The sequence below is a fragment of the Lycium ferocissimum genome, unplaced genomic scaffold (assembly GCF_029784015.1).
Source record: "Lycium ferocissimum isolate CSIRO_LF1 unplaced genomic scaffold, AGI_CSIRO_Lferr_CH_V1 ctg640, whole genome shotgun sequence".
In the NCBI taxonomy this organism is placed as follows: Eukaryota; Viridiplantae; Streptophyta; class Magnoliopsida; order Solanales; family Solanaceae; genus Lycium; species Lycium ferocissimum.
This window is the reverse complement of record NW_026726343.1, coordinates 166098-189149: the sequence shown is the minus strand read 5'-3', so window position 1 is coordinate 189149 and position 23052 is coordinate 166098. Positions and strand designations below refer to the sequence as shown.

The following is a 23052-nucleotide window of genomic DNA, read 5'->3' as shown; positions in this document are numbered from 1 at the left end:
GTTTTTAATTTAGTCAACCGACTGAAACTATCTGAAATTACGGATGTTGATAAGATTCATTCATTTAGTAACACCTTAGGATGACATAGCCTTAAAAGTAAAGGGCGAGGTTGAAACGAAGATAGGATCGGTAGGTTATTTTTACCAACGTAGTTATTTACAGCAGAGTAAGTTCTATCAGTTTTTTGTTGAAAATCTCTGATTATTGACGTCTGTGTTTTTTCCTGAAAAAAATGCGTGCTTCTAGAACTCAATTGTCAACAAAATAGTTTTATTGCAATACTCAAAGGTATAAGGTAAATAGCTGTGTGACGTAATGGCATACGACATTTTATTTGTACATATTATTAATCATTGCCCCATTGAAAGCGAAAGGCACCGTGAGACTAAATTTTTTCTTTCTTGTGTATATTTATTAACACTTCAACAACAACTTTATGAAATGTACTCAAAATTTTCAAAATGTTATAAATAGTATATTTATGTATGTCCATTTTGGTTTACTTTGAGACCAAGTTGATAACTTGGCCACCAAGTAGATATCTTGCCCACAAAGTTAATTTGATCACAAATTATTATGACTTGGCCAGCATGTATTTTTGATATTATATATAGGAATGCGTATGTATTGTAAAACACAGAAAGAAGCAATATACAACAAACGTTATTAGAAACAATAATAGTACTTCTGTTTCCCTTCTCCTGTAACTTTTGCCTTGTAATTTTAGTTTAGTCTTTATTTTTTTAACACAAAAGTCTTACTTCTCTTTACTTTTGTTCAATTCTCATAGACTTCAAAGTCATTTGAAGAAATACAAGCTCTATCGAGAGAGATAGGAAGGGTCCGATATTCCTATATTTCCACTAACATGTGTAGCTATGAGAATTTACCAAACCATGAATTTAGCAACTTGAAAAAACAAGAAAATGAAGTTGCTATAGTCATGGCTCCATTTCCAGCTCAAGGCCATCTAAATCAACTTCTTCAACTTGCCTGTTTAATCTCCTCATCATATAATCTTCCTGTCTACTATGTTGGCTCAGCTACACATAATCTTCAAGCTCGGGTTCGAGCCAACGCCTTAAATCCTTCAGACATAGCCAAAATCCATTTCCATGACATCCCAACTCCTGAATTTGCCTCACCTTCACCTGACTTTAATGCCTTAAGCAAATTTCCATCACATCTTCAACCATCATGGGATGCTTCTATGCTTCTTCGAGATTCCATTGCTTCCTTCTTACGCGATATTTCCTCAAAATCAAGACGAGTGGTCGTTGTTCATGATTTTTTAATGTCCTACAACGTTCAGGATGTTTCTTCATTGCACAACGCGGAGTCCTATATGCTTAATTGCACATCAGCTTTCAGTTTGTACTGTTTTACATGTTTAAACAGTGGAATGTATATCCAACTTGAAGAGGAATTGCTTAAAAAGTTACCTTCCTCTGAAGGAATTATGACAGATGGAATGAAGGATCTTGGATCTCTTCACACTCCATATATGGATATTAGATCAGGTGATATCCATAATATAAGCAAAGTAATCGAAGGTGAGTTTCTTGATTTGGTTGCACAAATAGCAAGTAAACAGAACAAGAAACAATGGGCTATTGGACCGATTTTGCCTCCTAAACTAGATTGTGTCTCGAATAGGGAGAATATATGTTTGGAGTGGCTTAACAAACAACCTCCAAGATCAGTTCTTTACGTATCTTTCGGAACAACAACTTCATTTTCCGATAAGGAAATCAAGGAGCTCGCGATGGGATTAGAACAGAGCAAACAGAGGTTTATATGGGTGTTGAGAGATGCTGATAGAGGAGATATATTTACGGGGGAAGCTAGAAAAGTTGAGTTGCTAGAAGGGTTTGAAGAAAGAGTAAAAGGGGTCGGGTTAGTGGTAAGAGAATGGGCCCCACAACCAGAAATCTTGGCTCATTCGTCCACAGGCGGGTTCATGAGTCATTGTGGATGGAATTCTTGCATAGAAAGTATCACTATGGGGGTTCCAATAGCTGCTTGGCCTATGCATTCTGATCAACCAAAAAATGGTTTCTTGGTAACGGAATTGTTGAAAATAGGCCTAATTGTGAGGGAGTGGGAGAAACGCAAAGAGCTAGTGAGTGCATCTACCATCGAGAATGTCGTGAGGAAGTTGATGGCATCGGAAGAAGGTGATGCGATTAGGAAAAGAGCAGAAGAATTGGGAGAAGCCGTAAGGCGTTCCGCAGAGAAAGGGGGTGCTTCTCAATTGGAGTTGGATTCTTTTATCGCGCATATCACAAGATAGACTTGTTTTTCTACCAGAAGTTTTTCAAGTATTTTGGTTACTTCTCATTTTCCTTTAAATTAACCTGTCACTAGTCTGCTTCTTGACAGATGATTAATCTAGTTTTAACATGAATAAATGTTTGCCTTTAAGCTTTGCCAAAATCTCTTTTACATACCCCATATACTTCTGTTATTTATCTTTCTTTTGGATCATCAACTACAATAACTGATGAACATGGAATATACTCTTTCCGTCCAAATTTAATTGTCGCTTTAGTTCTTTTCACGTCCATTAAGAAAACAATAAATATAAGGTAATTTACAAAGTGACCCCTATTTGTCATATGCTTTTTGAGAATTGGATAATATAGAAAGAACTACTTTTGTTGTTGCCAACTTTAATCTTGAAATCGTAAGGTGACAATTATTTTGAGCTAAAGAGATAGTTAACATGGGAAGGGGGCAGTAACACACTTCAAGTGCTGCAGAAACTGTACAAGATTTTGTATAACATTAATTTCAGATTTTCTGCATTTTGACTTTCACATTATCTATGTGTTCAAAGTTCATTGCTATATGTGCATATGACTTGTAGTTAATCCATAAAATTAAATTGATTCTGTTAGTAACATTAATGCAAAGACTTTCTTGTACCTATATATACACTTGTACTGTTTAATATTCAGACATGCAATTCCATGATTTCACTTTTCCAAAAAATTTCCAATGGCTGATGAATGCATTTCAAAAGTTGCTATAGTGATGGTGCCATTTCCAGCACAAGTCCATCTCAACCAATTTCTCCATCTCTCTCGACTTGTTTCCTCGTACAATATCCCTGTCCATTATGTTGGAACCACTGCTCACATTCAACAAGCGAAAGCTTGAGTTCACGGTCTTGATCCTCACACCATAACAAACATTCAATTCCATGAATTTCAAACACAGGCCTTCCTTTGAAACTTCCCTTCCAAATCCTAATGCCTCTCACAAATTTTCTAACCAAGTAATAACTTCATTCTTCGCAGCATCCCATCTCCGTGACCCCCTTTGCTCTCTAGTACACGAACTTTTTTAGTACAAATCATAAAAAGTGGTTGTTATTTATGATAATTTGATGAGTCGGTTCAAGATTTGCCTGAAATGCCTAATACTGAATGCTACTGTTTCAATCCTATCTCAGCTTTTCACCGGTATTCGTACTTTTGGGAAGTTAAAGGAAATCCTGTTTTGCCTGGAACTGAACATTGTGAGGACATTCCATCAGTTAAAGACTGTTTTTTCTTCTGACTTTTGGGACTATTTGAAGAAAAAATTTGTGCCCTTTGTTGGGAAAATCAGCTGTGGTGAACTTTTCAATTCATCTAGAGTGATCGAAAGTTTGTACCTTGATTTAATGGTTAAAGAATTCGATGACACGAAATTATGGGCTATAGGTCCATTCAGTCCACTGGTGCTAACGGAGATGAAAAAAGGCTCCAACCAATGCCACGAGTCCCTTGATTGGCTTGACAAACAAGAGGAAAACTCGGTATTTTCGTGTCATTTGGAACCACTACTTCGTTGTGTGATGAAGAAATCGAAGAGATTGCACTCAGACTAAAGAAAAGCCAGCAAAAGTTCATTTGGGTACTCAGAGATGCTGATAAAGGAAATGTACTTGCAAGTGAAGTTCGAAAAATTCATTTGCCTGAAGGATATGAAGAGAGAATAAAAGGAAAATGGATAATGGTAAGAGATTGGGCACCACAATTCGAAATTTTAGCACATAGTTCAAAGGGCGGTTTTATGAGTCATTGCGGATGGAATTAGTGTATGGAGAGTATGTCCTTTGGAGTTCCTATTGCGGCATGGCCAATGCATTCGGATCAGAAGGAATTCTCAACTTGTAACAAAGTACTTGAAAATTGGACTGACTGTTGAAAATTGGACTAACTGTTAGGCCATGGGCCCGTTGAGATGAACATGTTACATCAGAAATGGGAAAATGCTGTGATAACTTTGATGACTTCAAAAGAGGGAAATGAGATGAGGAAAAGAGCAGCAGATTTGAGCAATGCTATTAAAAAATCAGTTATGGATGGGGTCGTCAACCGTGCTGAGATGGATTCTTTCATCTCTCACATTACTGGTTGAAATTAGACTTATTGATAACAATTAGTATATGAAATCAAAAAATTGCTAGTCTCTCAAGAGTGGTATAATATATGAAATTATATCAATAGTAGATTAAGCATGTAATGTCATTGCTATCTTTTATTGTTGTTATGGTGTAGTGGGGAAGTAACCTTCTTAAAGATGGCAAACTTTGATGTGTAGAGATGCTTCAGATATTCAAGAACTCAGCTATATATTTATAGCTACAACATCTGTTGTATTTATGCATAGCTGGAGAAGAAGATACCATCAGAATTACATAGAAATAGCTATATCACCACATACATATTGAAGCACAATCTCTCTTGCCATTATAATATGTAACCGTGATTCATCCGATTCCCATGGCAGCACAGAAACAAATGTAGAGTCGATATGACAAACGAAAAAGGCTATAATCATGAAAACAACTATAGGTTTTTTTTTTGGCAGGCTGATGTTTTCAGAGTGAAGTATAGCTAGCTAGGTGTTATGTTAAATGCTCACTTATAACAAGCCTTTAACAGTTGAATATTTATAATGCTAGCCTGCTCATGATATTATTTAATTTGCTGTCACCAATTAGAAACTATGCATTTAATATAAAGTTCAACGCTAAATTTAAAACACATATGACATGCAAGATCCTAACTTTCAGCCATTGCTGATGAAATTTATTACAAATCTATATAATGTGAATTATTTAAAAGTATAAATGTGATACAAATGTGAAATCCAGTCTAGCTAATTAATTTGGATAACATTCCTCTGTCTACTTCAAGTTACATCACCATATTTGAGGTTTTAAAATTCATGTCTCTCATCACCCTCTAAGGTGTTACATGCCTTACTTTATGAATGTTAAATTTTAGTTGCTGCAACTTGCTAGCGTACGAAAGAAATCAAAGGCTTAATATTATTATATCTCCTTGGACACATAAAAGGACTAAAATGATTATTTCTTTTCAGATTCACTTTATATGTATTGACAGTGTAAAGAATTATTACCATCAGTGTATTATAACACGTTATTTACTTTATTCTAGGTCTCCAAATTATACTCGCTATAAACAGTTAAATATTGTTGCAACTGCTGATACAATAGGACATTTTTGAAAAATGAACTGAACTTTCAAGGATGCCATTCCATTAAATTTCCATTGAAGAAAAATTAGCGAGTAATGCGAGCAATGAAAGAATCCATCTCAGCGCGGTTGATGCCCCCATCAGCCACTGATTTTTTAATAGCATTGCTCAAATCTGCTGCTCTTTTCCTCATCTCATCTCCCTCTTTTGAAGCCATCAATGTTTTCACAGCATTTTCAACCATCTCTGATGTAACATATTCATCACGACTTGTCCATGGCCTAACGATTAGTCCAATTTTCAAGTACTTCGTTACAAGTTGAGAATTCCTTGGCTGATCCGAATGCATTGGCCATGCTGCTATAGGAACTCCAAAGGACATACTCTCCATGCGTGAATTCCATCCGCAATGACTCATAAAACCGCCCGTTGAACTATGTGCTAAAATTTCCAACTGGGGTGCCCAATCTCTTACTATAATCCCTCTTTCTTTTATTCCCTCTTCAAATCCTTCAGGCAATTGTACTTTTCTAACCTCACTTATAAAAACATCTCCTTTGTCAGCATCTCTGAGTACCCAAACGAACTTTTGATGACTCTTCTCTAGTCCAACCGCAAGCTCTTTAACTTCTTCATCACACAACGAAGTAGTCGTACCAAATGACACGAAAATAACAGAGTTTGGTTTTTGTTTGTCAAGCCAATCGAGGGACTCGTGGCGTTTGTTTGAGTCTTTGCTCTTCTCATTTTTCTTCAATGGATTGAATGGACCTATAGCCCATTGCTTCATGCCATCATATTCTTTGGCCATTAAATCAAGGTACAAACTTTCTATTACTCTTGATGAATTGTAAAGTTCCCCACAATCGATCTTCCCATCAAATTGTTCTTGTATCTTCAAAAATTCCCAAAACTCTGGAGGAAAACAATCTCCAATTGTTGGAATATCCTCATAATTTTCAGTTCCAGGATGAAAGGCTTTCCTTTGAGTTCCCAGAAAAATGAATATATCATGAAGGCTGAGGTACTATTGAAAGAGTAGCATTCTGTATTTGGCATTTGTGGCAAATCTTGAACTACCCATTTCATCAAACTATCATAAATAACAACAACTTTGCCAATATTCGCGCTAAGAAGTTTCCTTACTTGCGAGCAAACTGGCTCGCGGAGATGGGATGTAGCGTAAAATGAAGGCATAAGTTGGTTTGGAAATTTGTGAGAAGCATTAGGATTAGGCAGGGGAGTTTCAAAAGATGGTGTTTGATGAAATTCATGGAAATGAAGTTTTGTTATGGTGAGTGGATCAAAGCCATGAGCTCTAATTTTTGCTTGTTTAATGTGAGTTGTGGATCCAATGTAATGGACTTGGATATTATACATGGAAATGAGCCTAGAGAGATGAAGGAGTTGGTTGAGATGGCCTTGTGCTGGCAGTGGCACCATGACCACAGCTACTCGGGCGTCGTCTTGCAGTGGCAGAGTCAGGAATTTCGCTACAGTATTATAATTTTTCGATGAAGGGTGTTCAACTGAAGATCGTTCGCCAGTTGTAGCTCTGCCCCTAACGTCTCGCACACTATTTTGTCCAAGTGACAACTCTTCGCCGACTGTAACTCCGCCCCTGATGTTTTGCGCGCCATTTTGGCCAATTGACAACCCTTCGCTGGTTGTAGCTCCCCCCCTGGCGTGTTGCGTACCATTTTGGCCAACTGACGACTCTTCGCAGGCTGTAGCTCCGCCCTTGGATTCATGCACACCATTTTGTCCATGTGTTTTTGAGCTAAAATTTTCTGCCATTGAGCTATATATATTAGAAAGATCTCTAGTGATACACAATTTGAGAAGTACTCTTATGAAGTGAGTTATATTTTGATGATGAACAAAAACAGATCCTTTTATAAGGAACTATCTTGATGATTTTTCAACAAATGTTATATCTTTGATTGTTCTAAGACGACAAATGAAGTAGAGCCAACCATAACGAGGCATTTTAAATTTCATACACATGCAACGTGGAGTAAACGGAGCTCTATAGATGTTTGTCATATACATAGCTAGTGACAAGAACCAGCTCCATATATGTTTGTCATACATATATATAGCTAGTGACAAGAAACAAATATGATAAATTTAGCTAGACAAATTTGGCAATCATAAAAGGTTTTCACACATATATTCAATAATGCAGTGGTGCAAATTTTGAAATTAGGTTGATGAATCAATGAAAAGACAAAAAGTATTTGGTCATTTCTTCCCGTCCACCTAATTTTTGGGGAACAAAAATGACGTGAGATTGTTTCTTTAGTAAGTAGCCACTAGTTTTAATTTATTCAAAATATTAGACAGTGTGTGGTATTAAACCAAGGTGAACACCTATATATAGCCAAATTTATTTCTGCCTAACGTCTTAAGCTAGCTGCGGGGAGGGAAGGGGAAAGACTATTCGACAAAATATAGTAAATTCTCAATACTTTGATATATACAATTTGAAAACTTAAATGTTACTCCATATGATATAATTATAAAGATAAGTTTAGCTTATATACATTGACAGTTTTAAAAGAAATTGGATATTTATAAGTACGATAGCGAGGCAAATCTTAGTGTGGAGTCCTTAATGTATGTAACTGCCTACAAATAGCTGGTGGTTGAACTCTTTTTTTTTTTTTTTTTTTAAAGCTCGGAAGGAAGTTCATTTTGAAATTTATCTTAGGCAAACCTCACATCCGAATAGAAGAAAGTTAGATATCATGTAAGAGCAAGTTCAGGATTCAATCATTGAAGCATTGGGGTTAAACAAAACCGTGAGGCCCTAAAGTTTCGGACAAAGTGGACAATATGTGGACTCCTTATATTACTTACTGGTCAGAATATGTGAACTTTTTGTCGGTTGTCCTTTTTTGGATAGTTAGTTAGTAAATGACTTCTTTTTATTTGTTATGAACCTTTTAGACCACGGTCTAAATATCTCTTTTGAGCGAACTCAAAATCTTATTATAAACCGTTAGATCACGATCTAAACTTTTGTAAGTTATTGCAAACGTAGGACGATGGTCTAATCTTTTGTCTATAAGTTGAACATAACATAAGCAAACATTATAATCAGTCTAATATTGTTCGCAATGTTAATTCCCCAAAGACTACATTCTCGCAATTTTTATAAATAGGGATAAAATTTAAATGGTAACCTAAAAAGAGACATTTGCGTAAATCAGTAACAAGAGAATAGAAAAGAAAATTTAAAACTAGTATAATTCTCTTAGATGGTATATTCCTCAACTCCCTTGATTTCTGCGAGTATCTATTTGCACAGAATGGTTTATCATGGCTTATTCACTTTCGTTGTTTTCATTTTCATAATTGTTTACCCGTATCTAACCTTTCCTATGCTTTTTCTTGAGTTCGAGCTTTTCCTGAACAAAATTCCTACCCAAGATAGAAAGTAGCGCTGCATAAATCTACCCTCCTTAACCACATCATTGTGACCCACTCGGATATGTTGTTGTTGTTGTTGTTGTTGTTGGTATATTCCTCAACTAAAAATAGTCGAAAATAGAAGAAGGAAAAAACCAACATTTTATGATTGTTTTATTATGTAACTCCCAAATGCATCATACAAATTACAACCAAGTACCTTTCAATTGCTAAATTGAATTCTCCGCTGAAATTTGTTCTTCAGATTCTTATAATTTGATATATTAAGATATGATACCTCGAAATAATGGACCTAAAAATTAACTCCATGCCACATGACTAAATTAACATTATCATATCAAGGAATCCCATGCAGTCATTCTTCCTTTCTTAGTGTTTCACTTTTATCTTCTATTACTCAATAAAACATACTAAGAATTTTTTCTAAACTTAAAAAGTAAAAATAAACATGAAACAGAATTCGAAATTCCGGTGTTTGATTAGCGAGTGAAATTCAATTTTAAAAAAATATATAAATAATAATATTAAAGAGATCGAAGAGTGTTTTGATGAAAAATTTTACTACTAAAGATTGACAATAATGTAAGCGTTGGTTGAAGTAAACTATATCAAGTAAGGAGAAAATAAACTCCGCCCACAGTAAGAAAAGTCATTTTTCTCACTTTCATGGGAAATGTTTTTCTTTTTCGATAATCAAATATCAGAAAGTAACTTTCTCCCGAAAAACATAATTTGAAAATGATTTTCTTCATGCCAAATACAGTGGGGCAATGGGCCAGCCCAAACCAGCAATAGTTACTTGTGGATCGCTCACGGGCCTATCCAACCCATATGCTAAGACATGACTACTCTGCAACTGCGCTTGTGATTGAAAAAGCTGTCCAATGAAATTTAGAGAAATTGACATAAATAGTCACTCATCATACTAATAGCCAGCAAATGTATATTTTTTGTATGCTAACGTATAATATACATGAAATATACATTTTTAATACTTAACAGTGTATATTTGGCTCGCGAATATAATTATGTTTGCCGACCGGCCAAATGTGTAACCTGCCCATGAATTTAGCTACGATATGTGCAAACTGACTCGGACAACGTTGTTATAAAAAAATATAAGGAAAAATCGTATTTCGTATTTTTGGTACTTTAGTTATTGAAAAATATTAATTTGATCCTTGTAAATTGTATTATATGACTCATCACATTTAATTTTCAATTCATTATTGTGTCGCTTTGATACCTTTATTTAGGAATTATGTTATATTTAGACTATTTTTAAAAATATATTACCCTCAAATATGATATAATACGGTAATAGTACATCTTAGCATGACATATGATTAACTAAATAGTGAAATGATTATTAAATCTGAAAACTGATGAATATTTACGAGCAAATAGATCTCAAGTGCACATTTTAAATAATTGAAAAGTAAGTATGCTTAGTCAAATTGCACAAGATTTAAAATTAAAACAACCAATAACTGAGGGACCAATCATGCTATTAACTCAAAATATCAAGTAAAAGTCTATAATACTATGACCTTAATAAAACATTAATGGCGAAGTAGAAAGATGTAGGGCAAATTGATGGTGACATCTATTTGAATTTGATCACATGCATAATTGTGAATGATGCTATGTAATATGGAGTATATATTTATTTGCATTCCGTGTTTATATTTTAATCAAACAAGATAATTTTCGCAGTTAAAATTAAAATAAGAATACACATTATTTAACTTTGGTTTAAGTAATAAATTTGTATATGAAAAACGTACATCTTGCATTTAATATAAAGATTGGATGTGAATAAACTTTTACCGCTATAAGGTAATGACCAAACGGAACAAAACAAAACGTGACTAATAATCTATTAATAAGGGACCAGCGATGTTCCTTACTTCTCCTACAGTCCTACTCATCCAACATCCATCTACCAAAATAAAACAACTATTCTTGATTTAGGTTTGATTTTAAAAAAATGATTCCCTCTGTTTAAAAAAAATGATTCCCTCTATTTAAAAGAAATGATCATTATATATTTAACTAAACTATGATCTGTTTATTAGCAGAAGATTATTTGTCTAAACGTGATCGTTTGGACAACATCGAATTATGTATATCCTCTTTTCTGCTCATCACTTACTTTTTTTTCCTTCTAATTATTATGCTTCTCTGAAAGTAGGAATATCCTCTATTGAAACCGGATGTGACTGGACCTGTCCGGTCGCGTCGGTAAGTCGGTGAAATCCTACGTCGGTGGAACCGTTTTGGTCTTCTTATGGTGAAATTGTAATTATGGTAATATAGGATGTGTAGTTCTATTAAAATAGGGTAACCTTATTAGACTAGGATAAGGAGACCTTATTTATATATAAGGAGTTCATTATGATGAATACAAAGCAGAAAAAATTCTCCCATTATTCTTGTCTCTCTAAATTCTTGTCTCTGTCTCTGTCTGAGTTCCTTCTTTGGCAACCACGGCGTTAGCCCGGTAGTTACCTCTTCCAGGACCGGATCTTGGTCCACCCCTCTGCTGTTGTTGTTGTCCGCGTCCTCTTCCTCCGATTTTTTTATCTTTTTTTATTTATTTATTTCTCGACCACCCATCCGGATAACCAATGAGTCGAAAACATCCGTCCAATCAATGAGTCGAAAACATTCATCCACAACATGTCCAGATCTCCTGCAATGTGTGCAGAATTCAGCATCGTTTTTCCCTTCACCCCTTAGTCACAGCAAGGGTTTCTCCCTTGCATAGCAAAAGCCATGGTTTCACTCCGGTCCTCCGTTTTTCGTGTGATTCCTCTCACGTACTCTTCTTGCACTAGCTTTGAATAGACCTTGTTCAAATGATGGTCACGTTTCTGGGCCACTATGTTCGACCTCACCGTCCCATACATTTCCTCATCCAATTCCATGAGGAAAAGATGCACTTTTTCTTCTTCTCTTTTGGCTTGTAGGACCATTCCTAGATTACACGTGCACTTTCCGCATGTACAAGTTAGAATATGTTCGTAATTCGCCAACTCCTCCCACGGCATAGTGAGTTTTCCATAGTAATCTACTATGGTCCTTCCTTTCTCGCTTGCACTCGACAAGCTCGCCTTTATTGTTGCATCCGAGGCCGTTAATAATGGCGGCAGTTCTCGGATGTCTATAATTCTTCGCCTTCTCTTTTATGTAAAATCGTTGAGCGAAGTGTCGGTTCTATGGTGTTGCGAATCCATGACACCAACAGTGAGTTTATAGTCCATCAATCTTTCAAGTCCGGCGACTCTTCATCTAGCTTCTTACCGTCAACGAAGCCGAATTTCTTCGTTGCTCTTAGGGCTGTCCTCATGGATCTATCCCATTCTTCATAATTTTCACCTTTCAATTGGACTTGTGTCACCACAATTCTAAGGTTATAGTTCGGTAGATTGATATACCTCAGTTTTACGCGACCTGAGTTGTCATATTGCGTGCATGTTCTGTCCCAATTCATACAGCAACCGAAGGAAGCACACTGGAACGCGGTTCTCCGTGTGGTGTGTAACTTGAAGAAGAACCCAGGACAAGGCATTGTGATGAAGAAAGATTGTGGTCTCAAGTTGTAGGGATGGTGTGATTCAGAGCAGGATGTCTATTGACTCGAAAATCACTTACCGGTTGGTTTATCTCCTTATTGAATTCACCCCAATCATGGAAAACCAAGAAGCAACACATTGTCTCTTGCTTGTCAGTGGAAGTTGAATACTGATCAATGGCAATGACAGTCTGTGAATTGAAACGGTTAAAAGGAATTTTGCATGGTTTGGACATTGATCATAAATCTCCGGTGAAAATATACTGTGATAGTCAAGCAGCGTTGTATATTGCACGAAATCCGGTGTTTCATGAACAGACTAAACACATTGAAGTGGACTTTCACTATGTCTTGGACGCACTCCAATCTGGTATAATACACCCATTCATGTGTCAACTCGTGAGCAATTGGCCAATGTGTTTACAAAGGCTTTGGACAAATCGCAACATGAATATTTATTTGGCAAGTTGGGCATTCGAGACCTCCGTGCTCCAACTTGAAGGGGGGTATTGAGACCGGATGTGACCGGACCAATTTGTCCGATCCCGTTCACGTCGGTGGAACTCTATTCTAGTCGTTGGAACTCTACGTCGGTGGAACTCTATTCTAGTCAAATTGTAATAGTTTTGGTTTATTTATGGTGAAATTGTAATTATAGTAATATAAGATGTGTAGTTCTATTAAAATAGAGTTACCTTATTAGACTAGGGTAAGGAGGACCTTACTTGTATCTAAGGAGGTCATTATGCTGAATACAAAGCAGAAAAAATTCTCTCATTATTCTTGTCTCTCTAAATTCTCGTCCTTGTCTCGATTTTAACCTCCTCTTTAGCATAATTAAAGTTTTTCTCACTTTATTAACCTTTGATTTCGAGCCAAAAATTTACATTTTTATTTATATGAAATTACATTAATTTGTTATGATTAAATTAGTAGATCGAAATAATTATATATATGATTTTAGCTGACATACACTGAGAATATTCTTTGAAAGCTTGCCGGTAATGATATATAGCCTCTTGTCGAAGATGATGTAGTCTCTTATTTTCATTCTCTTGCAACTGTGAAAGATAGTTGGTGAGACTTCTAAATCTATTTCTAGATCTAGTTGAAAGAATAAGACCGTTCGATTTGACTCTACATGGTTTGGTAGTTGAGAAGAGACAATGTTATTAAAATCTTAGCTAAAAATGAGGAAGTATGAAATCTGACGTAGGCGCAGTTATGTTGCTAAGGCCAGGTCTTGACAAATCTCAAGCAGGCTTGAGCTGTTTTATTCAGTCTTCAGCTGCCTTACAAGGTAGTTACACGTACAGATTTTGCGCTGGGTGTTCAACAAAACTCAATATTTTTGATAAAGTATAATGAAATCACTACAATTTCAATATATATGAATTCACGATTTCAAAAGTAGAATGTGTTAAATTAAATTTAAATTCTGAATGCGTGTTTAATCGAAGTATTCCAAGTGGTTGGATGTATGAGTTGTCCTAGGATTGACTTTTATTCCGCGGGCAAGCTCATGATTCTGCAGATTGGTCCTCCTACTCGTGGCCTCTTTAAACAAAGTGGGCCAAAATGTTGACCATAATTGTTGCACATGTCCAATTTTGTACATGTAAGTATTGCACAGAGCAACGTCACCAAATCATGTGGTGAAATTAGATTTCATTAAATCCATAACTACCTAGAAAATTACACTATCTACACGTCGTATGTGGATTCTTTACAAAATCACCTATAGTATTTCTTTTATTCTTTTATATTCTTTTTTTTAGCGTATTTCTTTTCCAATTTACATAATGTACTTTTATTTTTTTTGTTTGTCTTAAAAAATAATACATTTTTATATCTAAAAATAATTTAATTTTAAGGATGAATAAATTTGTGGCACTTTAAATTTGTCCGAATTTTTCATAGAGATACATGTAACAAACCTTGTTCCAACCCTAACCTTGTTCACTAGTGTGCCCGTCGGACATAACTCATTGGCGTGTCACGTATCGTGTACAAGAACAACTGTAGACATCGAAATTTTGTGGGACTCTACAACTTGAGCCCAATATCTGTTAGGGTTTCTTGGAAGCTCCTCTACTCTAAACCCTAGCTTACGCCTATATAAATGGATACATATTCCCTAAGAAAGACATCTCAAATATCCCATAAACTCATGGGTATTCGAGAAAGAGGTCAATATGTGGCCGGATATTTCATGACAACCAAATACTTCAAGAAGATCCACAATATTCTTTCATGGATCAAATACATCCCAAGAAAGTCCACATATCCAAATCCAAATCATCCTACGTTCGAGAAATAAGCTACTAACGGCCCTTGAATTACGGAGAAATATTAGGAGAGAAGAATCAAGAGAGTAAGCAGATCTTGTACCAGCAATATTCATCAATAAAATCTCTATTTCAACATATTTTGTTTGTGGTTGTAATTTATTACTGCATATTAAAATTTGTTACAAACAAATTGACACGCCCAGTGAGACCAAGCTGCCCTTCATCTCTTCTCTCACAAATCAAATCCGCAGTGAAAGATGGAAGCTCCATTGTAATGGATACTTCAAGTCTCGTCTTTGAGTTTCGGCAAGAATACACCCCAACAAACCTTGAAGTAGGGGGCATTTGTAGACATCGAAATTTTGTGGGACTCTAGAAGACGAGTCCAATCTCTGTTAGGGTTCTTGGAGGCTACTCTACCCTAAACCCTAGCCCACGCCTATATAAAGGAACACATATTCTCTTGAAAAGGCATCTCAAATACCCCATAAACTCATGGGTATTAACAAAGAGATCAAGACATCAAATATTATCACGAAATACCAAAGTGTTGTCTGACGTTCTTGGTGATCAAATATATCTCAAGGAGGTCCAAATCATCCTACGTTCGAGAAATACGCTACTAACAACCCTCGAATTATGGAGAAATATTAGGAGAGAAGAATCAAGGGAATAAACAGATTTGTATCCGCACCGTTTATTAATAAAATATTCCTATTTCTTTATATTTTGTTTGTGGTTGCAGTTTACTTTCCGCATATCAAAATTTGTTACAAACAACAACATACCCAGTGTAATCCCATAAGTGGGTCTGAAAGGGTAAGATGTACGCAGACCTCACATCTACCTTTTATGGAGTAGAGAGGCTGTTTCCGATAGACCTTTGGCTCAAAAAAATCGTAGATGGCACATATCATGTATCTCACTTAATGAAGTAGTGCGTCTAATGAGAAGGTCTTGGCGTTTTGCCGGAAAATTTATTTTTAAAATGTGCTTAGTTTTTACTTTTTTGGCTTTTTCTCATTGGTTATATTTGCTATGTCATAGCAAGTGGTATTCACGTACGTTGTGAAATACGTGTTAAATTGACGCAATTTCAATATAAGTGAGATGTTCATTAGTATCTAGAAAAATTTGAAGAACTTATATAAGTGAGATGTTCACTAGTATCCTAACTCATCCCAAAAGCTAGTTTCTCGGTGCATATATAAGGAAACCGTCTATCTCATTAACCACCGAGGTAGTACTTTTTTCATTTTTCAACATCCCACCTCACGTAAAAATTTGACATCCGATGCGCGAACAATTTAATGCAACATCGACAAATGGATGAATCACTGCCTAATACCACTGTGAAGAATTATTCAACAAAAAATATAGATAGAAAACTGTGGCTTTTCTTGTGTATTTTCGTTACACAGGATAGGGAGATATATACATTGCCGCTACTAGAGTCCAAACTGGAATAATACTATCTCTATGTGAAGTGGTAACACAAGCACTGTGTTCTCCTATCTAGTATACAATTGACAATATACAAGGACTCTTATACACTGCTTTGACTTAGTAATTCTAGGATTAGTTTAGTTGTCATTAACTAACCAACATCATGTACATCTCTATCACTACTAAGATACAGAGAAAAAAGAATAAACAAACAAATAGGATAACTCTTTGTAGTTCGGATACTTGATAAAACATGAATACATGGACCAACCCCCACCTCCTTTTTTTCAGACATGTGCCTAATTTTCCTGTTTGGTGGTAGTTTAAATCTGTTTGTCAGTTTCAAAAACCTTACCCACAGAAATGTCTCGACAAAGTTGTCGGCAGGAACACACATTAGTTATATAACCTTGATTGTTAACTCTTTTTTTATTTTTATTTTTATTTAATTTGGTATCTGATACTGTATTAAAATATCGATTAATTTGAAATTGTATCGGCGTAAAATTTACTAAAAAAGGAAAATGTTCCGTATCAAAAAATATTTATATACAAAATTCAAACTCGAAAAATAGAAGAGGATCCTATGCATCTTATCACAAGTTTATTAGTTTGGCAACTTAATTTGCATACATGAATATAGACTCTGTTTTATGTATCGTACTTTTGATTATATTTAATTTGATTTTCATTGATTGCAATATCAAACAACTAGCGTGGCCAATGTTTTTAGGTAGATACGCTTTATTACAAGTCATTTGTCAGCACAACATATATATAATTCTCCTTATGTACCTTCTTGAGTGGGAGGTGGGGGGCGCCTGGCCGGGGGGGGGAAGGTGCTCCTTATTTGTCACAATCCAAGCTCATCGCATGTATTATCTATTTTGGGTCAATATATCTCACAGATTTATCTCTCGGGTTATGTCATACTCGAGCCAAAATAGCGCGTGTATTATGTGAACTTATACTATATATGCGTTATTAAACTCTTGAATTTCTTTGTTATTTCGATAATTAATTCGTCTAAAATATCATGTGCATTTTTTGCTCAGAATCTTGTCGGCCTAAAAGCATGATAGTCTTTCTCTTTAATCCATCCTCGTCAGCGTTAATTCCCTCCTTTACGGCATCACACTATCAAAAAAAAAAAAAAGAATTTCATTTCAAGGTCAAACTCAAGGCCTTTAATTGACGGTAAAGTGGTACTTATCGTCCCACCATAATTAATATCACTGAATGTAAGATCATAAGGGTAGGACCAACTCTTTTGTCATAATCTTTACAGGAAAGTAAACACGTGTCGAAAATTATCGATTTGGATCTCTTCTGACACTGACAACTGTATTTTTGCCACTTCAAGAATTAATGATTTGCAGTTTTGCACAATACTTCTCATCTGATACTCCTTTTTAAGTCAAATATTAATTGTTTTACAAAAAAATTTATCATTTTAGAAAGAAGTCATTTCATTCTTTTTCTTCAAATTGACGCTTACTGCTTCAATTAGAAGTGTTAATTAATTAAGCGAGACGTTTAAATAATATAAGGAGCCGTTTTTTAAATAGATATTCGTATGATTAAGACTACTAAGACATCATTTATTTGCAAATAATAAAGATATGAATCTTAATCATTCATGATAGAGAGACGACATATTTTCCTATGCATATTAATTTTTTATTTCTTTTTTTTAATTTAGGTTCTTGCGTGCTTCTTGAAAGTTGATGACTCTGTCACGTCACACGTGGTATGCATATCATAATGGTAACAACAGGACGTCTCAACAATATTGGGGGCCTAAAGCCAAACTTTAAAAAAAAAGTCCTAGCTAACTTTTTAAAAGGAAAGATCGTCATATATATTTTTATTTGAAAAAATGACCTAAAAATACTACTTAAGATTCTATATTACAAAACATAATGATACTTTTTCTTATTTACAAAAATACCAATAAAATTACAAAACATACCAGATCTGAAAAAAATAAAAAGCCGCCCTTCTCTTTCCCCTTTTTCCATTCTTTATTTCATTGAGAACAGAGCCGCCTCTAGAAAATTAAAAGCACATCTCTTCCCCTTCTCCTTTACGCCACAGATCTGGAAACACCCTTCCCTTCCCCCTTATTCTTCACGCTACAGATCTGGTTCGATTATGTTTGCTGGGTCATCTTTTAAGACTGATTTTTGGTGGGTCGGAGTGGAGAGTTCACAAGACACTCGCAGACGTTGTTGTTGGCAAGAGCGGAACTCTTAGTGAAGATCTGGTGGTGTGATTAAAAAATAAAATAGTGGAAGATTGTGTTTAGTTAGTCCAGATGAATTCGAGTTGACGAGACTGGATGGTATTGTGATAGATTGGGGAAGTCGATGAAGATGCTCCAACATAATAGATAGATTAAAATTGTATTAATGTTTTAGTTTACACGGCGTAAATCGAGTTTAGGTGGAGGAACTTTAAATTTTGGGATTAATTCAAAGATGGCTGCTCTCAAGGAGCTTTTCCCAACGGCAAGAAGCCATTGTTGATTGTTCACCTCCTTCTCCCGAATCGATAGCTACTCTTTTTCTTGATCTACTTTCTTGCTTTGTACATTTAACAAGAAGAAAAATTTGTAGTAATATTGTATGAAAGTTGTATACAATGTTGTTGTAGTTGTATTAAATTGCATCCCAATTTCGAAGCGAGATTCAAAATTATATTAAATTTGTATGAAAGTTGTATACAATGTTATTGTAGTTATATTAAATTTCCAAAAAATCTTTGTTTTACATACAGTTTTCATACACGAAAAATGTGAGAATTCTAAACCTTGAGCGAGATAGACATATTTCATACAGTTTGCATACACAAAATTTTAAGCGAAATTTTTAAGTCTTGTCATACAATTTTCATACACAAAAAATTGAGCGAAGTTTTCAAGCCTTGAGTGAGATATACACATTTTATAAACAAAATTTGAGCGAAAATTTTAAGCCTTGAGCAAAAATTTTCATATATGTTTGTAAGAAACCTATTGGTATATTTTGTAAACTGAAAAGTATCGTCATATTTTGTAAATATACCCTAAAATTATGTATACATACGTCATTCTCCCTTTTTATTTACAATCTAATTTTCTAACTTTTTGAGATACGAAGTCATTAATTACTGTTTTATAATCGGTCTGTTCTAACAATTCCTTTTCAATTGATAATATAGCTAATCCATTCAATCTCTCTTGAGACATTATTGATCTTGGATAAGATTTTATCAATTTTAATTCTGAAAAACTTCTTTCAATTGAGGCAACAGTTTATATATAAAATACATCTTTAAGGAAAAAATGGGTAACAAGTACATGAGAATAGTAGATCGTTGATAAAATTTAAGTGTATAATTGAAAATTTAAAAGAAGTGTACGAGGTCAATTTATGAATTATCCCCATAAATAACACATGCTGCTTATAACTTATCACCTTTAATGATTCTATTAAATCAGGAATACTATGTCTGAGCTACCGCTATTTAAGGCTAAGAAAGAACTCAAAATTGGTCACGTTTCCCTGTGATGGTTTCTTCAACAGGTAATATAATAATAAATGCCTCCATATATTCCTTATACATGGACTCATTTTTCTTTTATGCTTTTATTATTGAAACATCTGGTAGGGCATATATAGTTCCCTGTCGCCCTCCCCCTTTGGACCTTCGTCCACGTGAACTTGCTTACATTATCGGTCCCGAATCATAAAAAGAGGATGATAGTTAGCGTAGAATTTGTTATTTCACAAATTCTTATTATACAGATTTTGTTAGGAATTGATCCAAGGAGAGCACTTATGCGGTTGAAGATTCAAAAAGCCGATTTTTGGTCCTAAGCTCGGATAAAGAAGAGGGTTCGTGATAGGTTGATAACTAACGTGAAACCTGTCATTCCACGATAAAATCCTCATAATATAGATTTTATTGAGAATTGACCCAAACTGAATAGACATATTATGATATTAAGGGTTCAAACAATTAGCATAGAATTTGTCATTTCGTAAATTCTTAATACACATATTTTGTTAGGAATTGATCCAAAGAGAGCATTTATGCCATTGAGGATTCAAATAGCCGATTGTTGGTCCTAATTAAGCTCAGATAAAGGTGGAGGGTTTGCAGTAGGTTGATAACCAATGTGAAACTTGTCATTCCATGATAAATCCACATAACATAGATTTTGTTGATATTTGATCCGAACAATGCAAACATAATATTTATGACATTGAGGATTCAATCAGACGATTACTAACTAGTATGCTTTACATTCGAGTAAATTGAGGTTGATTATCTAACTCTTTTTATTATTTCTATCGTTTTATTTAAGTTCGTTCCCAGTCTAATATTATGCAAAAAAAAATTAAGTTACCTAACACTAAAAATTTCTGCAATACTTTTTGAAAATTATTGTATCACTTTTTTTCTTGGTATGGTGTATATCTTGAATCCACTTTTCCTGCTACCATTAACCCAAAAAAAAGAAGTAAGGAAACTATTACTTTCCCTATCCCAATTTATCTATCACCATTTTCTTTTAAGTCTGTCCCAATAAAGTGTCACCTTTTTATATTTACAAAAAATTTAATTTTATGAAATGATTTACAGTCATACAAATATCTAAATCTTGTTTTGGACCTAAATTTCAGAAGTCTTTCTTTTTTTCTTAAACTCCGTGCGTAGTTAAATGATGTCACATAAATTGTAATGGGGGAGTACTAGCATTTAGCACCAAGCGCCTCCACCACAGAAAAAAGAAAAGACAACTACATTTTACAAACAAATAAAAAGACCTCGGATCATATAGATTATGGTTAATTATATTTTATAATTTTTAGCTGAAAGATATATAATATGTAGAAAATCAGCAATATTATCATCTAGCTACTGCCGACCACAGTATTAATATAAGAACTCTCTGGCCTTACCGACATTACTTTTTTTTTTACCTTTTTTGTTTTCTAGTTGCAATTTGCAAATAAAAAATTATAAGCCATGCTTTCCCTAGTCATAATGATAACTTTTAGCCGCAATATGTTTTATATTTTATTTATATCTGTCAATCATGTGAATTTTTTTAAATCCAATTCATAATCTTAGTTGCAAACTTGAATGAGTGTGAAACAAGAGTACGTTCAACTTGTTGAAGAGTAACTTGTTAAAAATATATGAGTTGAAAAGCTCGTAATTATTTGAATGTCTTATCTTAAACATGCATTAGTCGTCTCGTCCTCTTTGTTATGGGCTCCAGCTTTAATTAGTCGTGTCATGGTCTCAAAGTTGTTATATTGGAGTAAATTAGAGTGATCAAAATAAGTCGATGCTCAAACTATTATGGCAAAACTTCGAAGTGTTTAATTATTCTTTGTATCCCATGTGCATTGCTATAAACATGTCACGACTGGTTTAAACTTAAAATTTTTTATTTTGCCCCTGACATGCTTGTATAGCAACACACACACACACACACACACACACACATATATATATATATATATATATATATATATATATCTGTTATAAAGTATATTGAATAAAAATAAATCATATGTGATAAACGCCTATTAATGTTAATACAATATTCCAAAACAAATAACTTACTGTATAAAAACTATGTGGAATCATTTTTTGAAATGAAAGAAAATAAAATTTATAAAAAGTAATTAATAAAAACTCTTAGAATACATTTTGTCTTCTATTGTTTCATCCCATGCTTAATTCAAGTTTGTTTGGACCAATTTAACTCTTAATTTTATATTATTATCGGTTTCTCTTTACGTTCTATTTTTCACCACCTACTCTTCTTGTGGAAATAAATAGATTTTCAAGAACGCAAGATGCATAAAAAAATATATATTCAAAACCTCCAACTTTCCTCATCCCTTGCTAGGTATGCAGTCTGGTTGTCACAGATATATAAGTTTTAGCTGAATGTAATTAATTTTATATATTTGAAAAATATTTGCACAAAATATGTAAGTTAAAAATTAATTACTGGTAACTAACTCTATTAAATATAGGCAAGTAACTTAGAATATATGGTTAGTATAACAAAAGTACTATTTCAAATTATTTTTCTATCAGTTCCTGTGAACTTGATGTCTTCCTTATTATTAATTTGAATGTAGGTCAAATCTTATAATTAAGAGAAGATTGTTTCTTTGGTGAATTTGGTTACTATTTTATGAAAGGTTCATACATCAACCATATATTTTGACGCAAGAATAATTTTGGGATTTATTTTTAACCGGGGCTCTGCGCCTTATTTATCTCACCTTTTTCTCAAGCAGCAAATTTTCATATTCACTATTTTACTATGAATTTCTTGGTGTGGTGAAATTAAAAAAGAAGCTCCAGCTTTTGCTCCTACTTTTATAGCTACTTTATTCAGATCTTAACCATATGTAGTATATACATGAATTGGGTAAAAGTTATTGAGTCTATGCGAATCTGTTACCAACATTATAGATCCCCTCTAAGAGTCTAACATTAATATAGAAATGGTGATTTTTTTTTTTTTGGAAAATATTATGTCATTCTAAAGTCAACCACAAGTAATAAATTAATAACCAATAAAATTTACAATATCCTGCTGGCTGTTCAATTGAAATAGAACTCTAAAGAAAAAACTCAAATCAAAGTTATATCGAGAGATTCATAGGGAGAGTTGGAGCTGTTCATCACATCGTAAGCAAAAGTAATAATCGTCTTTAGATTGATTGTATTATCCCATGTTTCAATCCTTCTCGAAGTATGGTACCAGGAATACAACACTGCTAATTTCA

The 23052-nt window shown here is 34.3% G+C and overlaps 2 pseudogenes; one reads left to right on the top strand and one right to left on the bottom strand.

The window, feature by feature from the left end:
* Window positions 1–479: 479 nt before the first annotated feature.
* Window positions 480–4572, top strand: LOC132045283 (uncharacterized; annotated as a pseudogene).
* Window positions 4573–5425: 853 nt separating this feature from the next.
* LOC132045278 (zeatin O-glucosyltransferase-like) lies at window positions 5426–7541 on the bottom strand (annotated as a pseudogene).
* Window positions 7542–23052: the final 15511 nt, after the last annotated feature.